The sequence below is a fragment of the Gavialis gangeticus genome, unplaced genomic scaffold (genome assembly GCF_001723915.1).
Source record: "Gavialis gangeticus isolate Ggan-Ray unplaced genomic scaffold, GavGan_comp1, whole genome shotgun sequence".
NCBI lineage: Eukaryota > Metazoa > Chordata > Crocodylia > Gavialidae > Gavialis > Gavialis gangeticus.
The window spans coordinates 155515124-155521858 of NW_017729022.1; the positions used below are offsets into that span (position 1 = coordinate 155515124).

Genomic DNA, 6735 nt, shown 5'->3' on the forward strand with positions numbered 1-6735 from the left:
CTGCTCCTCCCAGTTGATGTCAGGGTAATTCATATCCTCCATGACCACAACATCCTTTGCACGCACGTCCTCCCCAGGAAAACTGCCAATTGTTTGACAACCTCCAAATCTAAGTGTTAGGTAAAAGTCTATGTTGACATTTACACTAAGGAGAGAGTTTGGGTGCCTTACTACCATGATCATGGAGTCTAAGGTCCTAGAGGAGTATTTAAGTCAATTTATTTCTTATTTTCTCTTGAGGAACTCCATGTGACAACTGGAATGTGAGAAGAACATGTTTTTCTTTAAAGAAACCACATCTCCTTCTCTGTCTGTTCAATATGGCATTAATATAGCATAATAAAGAAATGTTTTTAAATGTGATAGCTCATTTCTGTTGTTAATTAAGTTCTCTAACATCTAAATTGAATAAAGCCACATGATTTTGTAAAGTATAAATAGTCACAATATGAAATATCTCCATTTAAAACAAGTTGGCAAATTTGTTCAAAGTGAATAGGAGTTATTAATAATTTTATGAAGCATTTTGCATAAGTAAAGCTAAAAATGCTTTACAAAAATGTCTAGTATCATATCCCCCTATTTCAGATGAGGTAAAGACAAAAGAAACAATTTTCCCAGAAGGCCAATAGCAGATATCAAATTTTACCCTCATCCTCTAAGTGGGGTTTGCTTAGATTTACAAAAGTGACTTGTGATTTTTACTCATTCTAAGTTAGACACCTGAAAGGGGTTTGATTTTCAGAAGATGAAAAACCCTTAGCCTCTGATTGAAGGACTGGAAAGTTTCTCAGCTTGGGCACTGATGTACTCTCACGTTACAAACCCCAGGATTCTTTTCTCCAACAAAGTAGTTAAGAAATTATTTCCAGTAATAGAATTTTTCAATGAGTTTGAAGACTAGGACTCTCACTGTTCAGGTTGGGTTTAGTATAATCCTGCAAAGTAGTTCCATTTGCTGCCAGTTAAAAATCATGTATCCTCTGTGTCATCTGAATCTGAATATATCATTTGCTTAGGTTAGATTACAAAGTTTCTTAGAATATATTTAAAGTCATGCGAAACCTCTTAATTGCTGTATTCAGTTATGCTAAATAAATCTGTGCCATAATCAGTGACTGTCCATAAGCAGTTTCTAAAATCAACTTGCTTCTAAGACTTTCATAGCAAAATGTATGTTTCATAGGACACATCTTATCATTTTATCTGATGTCTTTAGGGCAACCATTCAGTGTAATTGACTCAGGGTAAAATTGCATAAAAAAGCATTGGCTCTACTGATATATTATCGAGTTATGATTCATTATAAACCAGATGTCCACAACAGTGCAACTTGACCCTGAAAACTAAATACAAGGTTCTAACAGCACTGGATCCTTGCAGGAGATTAATACATGGGCCCATGGGGCCTAGGCCCAGGGGCCCCTGACAATCAGGGGCCCCCTTGGAAAAATTCAGAGGGGAGGCTAACTGTGTGTGCTGGGGACAAGCTGTGATTGGCTGCCTTCCTGCACGCACCATGGTGCCAAAGGACATCAGATACCAGGCCAAAGCCAAGGTGGGGTTGATGTGTGCAGGGGCCAGTGGGGGCCCTGCCTCAAGCTGTGGGCAGCGCTACAGGAAGGGCCAGTCACAGTGCAGGTGTGTGGTCAGGGGCCTGGTGGTACTTCCTGGTGCATACCCCTACCTGGCAACTCTGTGACTAGGGTAGCCACTCCATGGGGGCAGCCTCCTCGCCGTGTGCTAGGTGATCATGGCTGTGCACTTTCTGCAGCACTGGCAAGGCTCCATGGGCAGGCAGGCAGGTGCAGCTCTCCAGGATGGCCTGTGCTAGGGCTGGGCAGGGAGCCAGTGGTGGTTGCCTGTGTGCAATAGGCCCAATGTCTCCAAGATCTGGGTCTGGCTTGGGCTGGCCTGCTACAGCGCCAGTGACCATGGCTCCATGGAGCTGCACGTGGAGAGCTATGTGCTCCATGATAACTACTCCCAGGTCACCAACCACCATGACATCAGTGAGCCCACAGCCCAGCTGCAGCTGCAGGGCCCCTCCCTCCCTGCCAGCCACACAGGGCACTCCCATGTGTCCCCTTGATACATTCATGTTTATAATGGGGTGTGGAAGGCCTCCAATTTTCTGTTTGCCCAGGGCCACAATAGATCTTAATCTGCCACTGGATCCTTGAGATTTCTGTAAGGCAAAAGGAGCTGAGCAGGTCTGAGAAAAAGAAAAAGAAGAAACTCAATGAGAGTCTTATCCAGGGCTGTCACTGGGGGAGAAGGAGAGGGGGAATCGGGGTGACTGCCCCAGGCCTCACGCTCGGGGGGGGGCCTATGGAGCCAGGCGGAGTGGTTGTGGTGACTGTGTTGCTGCTGCCACCTCCAGCTTTGCATCTGGCTGCTCACACCCCCACCCCTGAATCCACTGCAGGCTTCTTCGCATCCAGAGCACGCACGGGTGGGGCCCCACACAGGCTGATTTACCCTGGGCCCCATACTCTGCTTGGGTCATTTCTGGTCGTACCACATATGTTCACTTAATCACATATCATTTTTTTCAGTACTGCAAATAATCCCTCTCAGTGTCCCCATCAGTTTCCCACACTCAATCTATGTTCCTGCAGCTTATTTAAGCTGCCTAAATGTAGACCAGGACTGGCATATGCAGCTGTTCGCTGTTCTACTTCAACAATCTTGAAAATGGCATACAGTGCACCCTCAGCAAGTATGTAGATGACACCAAGCTGGATGGAGTAGTAGATATGCTGCAGGGTAGGGTTATGATTCAGAGAGACCTTGACAAATTAGAGGATTGGACCAAAAGAAATTTCATGAAATTCAACACCCAATTTCTCTGGGGAGGTTTAAAAATACCCTGACACATAGAGCAGAAAAAGGGGGTTGGGTGGAAGAAACTAGCAAAGCCCAGAAGCATGGGAAATACCCATGGTTGAAAATAGGCATAGCTATGCCTAGATCAGGCACGGGCAATTATTTTGGGCGGAGGGCCGCTTACTGAGTTTTGGCAGGCCATCGAGTGCTGCATGACAGGCAGCCAGGGCAGATAAATATTTATTTTCTAAATTTTTCAGGGGCACTGCGGGCCAGATAGAATGGCCTGGTGGGCCGCATCCAGCCCGTGGGCCGCATTTTGCCCACCCCAGCCTAGATCATCCCCAACTCATCACAGTCCAGCATCTAGAAAACCTCCAGTGATGCAGAGCCCACAACATCCGTAGGCGATCTATTCCACTGCCTCACTATTCTCACAGTGAAGAATTTTTTTCCAGATATCCAATCTATATTTTTGCTGTAACTTCAAGCCATTAATCTACCTCCTCCTCTCTGTAGCAGAAGATAGAAGGTGTTTTCCCTCTCTTTTATGATAGCTCTTCAAGTATTTGAAGACTGCTATCATATCCCCTCTTAAGTGTTGTGGGAGCATGGGACATGACTTGCCAAGAAGCCCAGGAATGAGAACCCCTGGGAAGCCACTCCAGAACACCAGGGAACATTGGATTGGCCTGGTAAGGGCTGGAGGTGATTCCTATGAACATGGAGGAATGTCTATTGTGCCAGTGCATGGCGGCAGCTTTGCTTTATCAACACATGCTCACTGTGCATTGTTGGGAGCTTTGGGACAGCTGGTTTATCTGGATGTCCAGTGCTAGCAGTCAAGGGAGACAGTGCAGTGTGGAGCAGGCATGGCATGGAGGTGGAGCGCAGCATGCCCCATGTGCAGAGCACCCAGATAGCTTCTCCTACGCCAGTGAGGAAAGCAGCTTGTGAGTCCAAGAGCTCAAAGGAGCACTCAACATCTGGCATCCAGAACCCTGGAGGAGAAGTTGGGAAAAGGAAGCGGGGGAAGTTTCTCCCTCCCCACATAGAGCCAGGCAGTGACCAGAGTATCTGACTACCTCACTGTAGCAGCAGACATGCTGGGGATCATATCTTTGTGTGTAAGCGGCACCAGCAAGCCTTTATTTTCAATTTTAGTTGGGAATGCTAGGAGGAGCAGGTCCAAGGACCAGTATCTAAGTTAATGTGGGAGCAGGAGCTCAATTAATTTATTATTAAATTGATTGATGAGACTACAGGGAATGATAATTGGCCAGAGTAACTAAGTTAATGAATTACAGGCGGAACTGATTGGGGCTAATTGATGAATTATCAAGCCTAGCTTTAAGGCATAACTTCACTGAAATAAATAAGGACTGCTATGCATCTGTTTATTCTTTAATGTGAGTCTGAGAGGTGATTTTGAGTTAAGGGTGTCAGGACATAGAGACTCAGCCTGTTGGCTGCTCTTGCAGTCAAGCCCTGGGCGCAAAGGGTGCAGATACCTCAGTCTGCAAACCAAGAACAAGTTAAAAGCCTAACATCTGGTTGGCACATGGACCAAGGGTTGGCGACCACCCACAGGCGCTGCCAGCTGTGTTGGCAATGGCCAGTGGTGATTGCGGACTGCCCACAGACTCTATCAGTAGTGTCAGCTTTGGGGTGGCGAGCAGCAACCACCTGCAGGTGCCACCAACAGTGTCAGTGGCACCTTTTTGCAGGGGGTGCATTGCCATGCTTAGGGGGTGCATGTGCATCCGCGTGCACCCCAGATGTGTAGCCCCTGCCTCTAACAGTCAGGAAACTCCTGCACATTGAATAAGAACAAGACATGGCAGGCGAGAAGGGAAGGGCAGCTGTCAAGTGCTGGGACATGGTGGGGCCAAACTGTTGACCAATAAGACCTGGTCTCTGGAGGGCTCAAGCTCTTGAGCCTGGCGATATAAGACTTACCTTAAGTACCATGCTCTTTTAGCCTCTCTTCATATACTTTGTCTTCCAAGCCTTTGATATCCTTTTTCTAACCTCTAGACCCTCTTTATCTTCTCCACACCCTTTTTAAAATGTGGAGCCCAGAACTGCACACAGTACTCCAGATGAGACCTAACAGTGCTGAGTAGAGAAGCACTATCACCTTCCATGTCTTGTACCTACTGCTTCTACTGATGCAGCCCAAAACTGCGTTCACTTTTTGTGCAGGTGTATCACATTGCAGACTTATATTGAATCTGTAGTCTAGCAAGACTCCCAAGTCCTTTTCTGTAGAGCTGCCATCTAGCCCCATTTTGTATTTGTGCTTTTCATTATTTCTCCCTAGGTGTAGCAATTTGCATTTGTCTGCATTGTCCTGTTAGCTCTAGACCAACTTTCTAATCTGTTGAGATGCTTCTGAATTGTGCTCACATCCTCCAACATGTTCACAATCCTTTGCAATTTTGTGTCATCCACAAACATGCTCAAGAAGCTTTCTATTGTCAGCATCCACATTGTTAATAAAGTCATAGAGCAGCATTGGATCCAGGACAGACCCACAGCATTCCCTTCATCCACCCAAGTAGATCAGGTTTGTTTGATGCATTTTGTTTTTCATAAATCTATGCTGCCTCCAGATGCTTGCAAATAGTCTTTCTTAGAATATGCTCCAGTAAGCTTCCAGGTATTGAGGTAAGGGTAACCAGTCTGTAGTTCCCCAGGTCCTTCTCCTTGCCCTTTTTAATGAGGGGCCCTTTTCCAGTCCTCTGATACCTTGTCTGTCTCCCATGGAGATCATTGCCAAGGCCTCCGAGATCTCCTCTGTCAGTTTCTTCAAGACCCTGGGATGAAGCTCATTTAGCTCTCCTGACTTGAATTCATTTAGATCTAACAAAAGCTCTCTGACCATCTCTTTTGTTATCAGCTCCCTCAGCTTGATACCTTCCTTATCCAGATAATCCCTATTAGGTGTCTGGCAGCTTACATTTTTGTGAAGACTGAGGCAAAGTAGCTGTTGAGTAGCTCCGCTTTCTTTGTACCTTTGGTTCAGAGTTCCACCTAGCTTCTTAACAGAGAACCCACAACTTCCTTGGTCTTTCTTTTCTAGCGAACATACATATAGAACCTATTCTTGGTGTCTGTAACCTCCTTTGCCAGGTGCAGGTCATTCTTTATCTTTGCCTTCCTGATTTTGTCCCTGCAGGTTCTTGCCATTTTCTGGTACACATCCTTGGTGACTTGCCCATTCTTCCATTGTCTGTATGCTTTCTTTTTGCATTTGAGGCATTTTAAAAGTTTCTTGAGCAGCCATATTGGTCTCTTGCTAGTCTTCTTGTGCTTCTTTTGTTTCAGGACAGTTTCTTGTTGGCTTCTAATACTGTGCCCCTTAGAAGCTCCCAGCTGTCCTGGGCATTTTTATCTTTCAATCTATTCTCCCATGGCATCATGCTTATTAGCTCCTAGAGTAAGATGAAGCTGGCCTTTTTGAAATCTGGTCTCCTAATTTTGCTAACCTCTGGAAATCTATTGTATCATAATCGCTTCCTCCCAAGTTACCCATCACCTTCACATCCTCCACCAGTTCTTCTTTGCTCATCAGGACAAGAACCAAGATAGATGATACCCTAGTTGTAGCCTCCACTTTCTCAAACAGGAGGAAGATGGAGTTAGATTGTTCTCAATGGTGGCAAATAACAAAAGAAGAAACAATGGTCTCAAGTTGCAGCAAGAGAAATTTAGGTAAGATATTAGGGAAAACACCCTCACTAGAAGGGTAGTAAACCATTGGAAATGAACTACTCAGAGAGGTTGTAGAATCTCCATCCTTAGAGGAAGGCAATCCAGGCTGACCTGGACAGGATCAGCAAATAGGCGGATGAGAACCTGATTGTGTTTAACACTGAAAAATGCAAGCTTCTCCACCTTGGG

At 45.6% G+C, this 6735-nt stretch overlaps 1 long non-coding RNA gene across 2 annotated transcripts in view; it reads right to left on the minus strand.

Annotated features, from left to right (window-relative positions):
* Window positions 1-6735, minus strand: part of LOC109296791 — a 37227-nt gene that overhangs the window by 9041 nt on the left and 21451 nt on the right. Inside the window, exon 3 of one of the 2 annotated variants that reach the window (XR_002097055.1) lies at window positions 6371-6451. The exons of the other annotated variant lie outside the window; for it this stretch is intronic. This is a non-coding gene — a long non-coding RNA (uncharacterized LOC109296791). Of the gene's footprint in view, window positions 1-6370; window positions 6452-6735 lie in introns of those variants that run through there. 2 annotated transcript variants of the gene reach the window in all.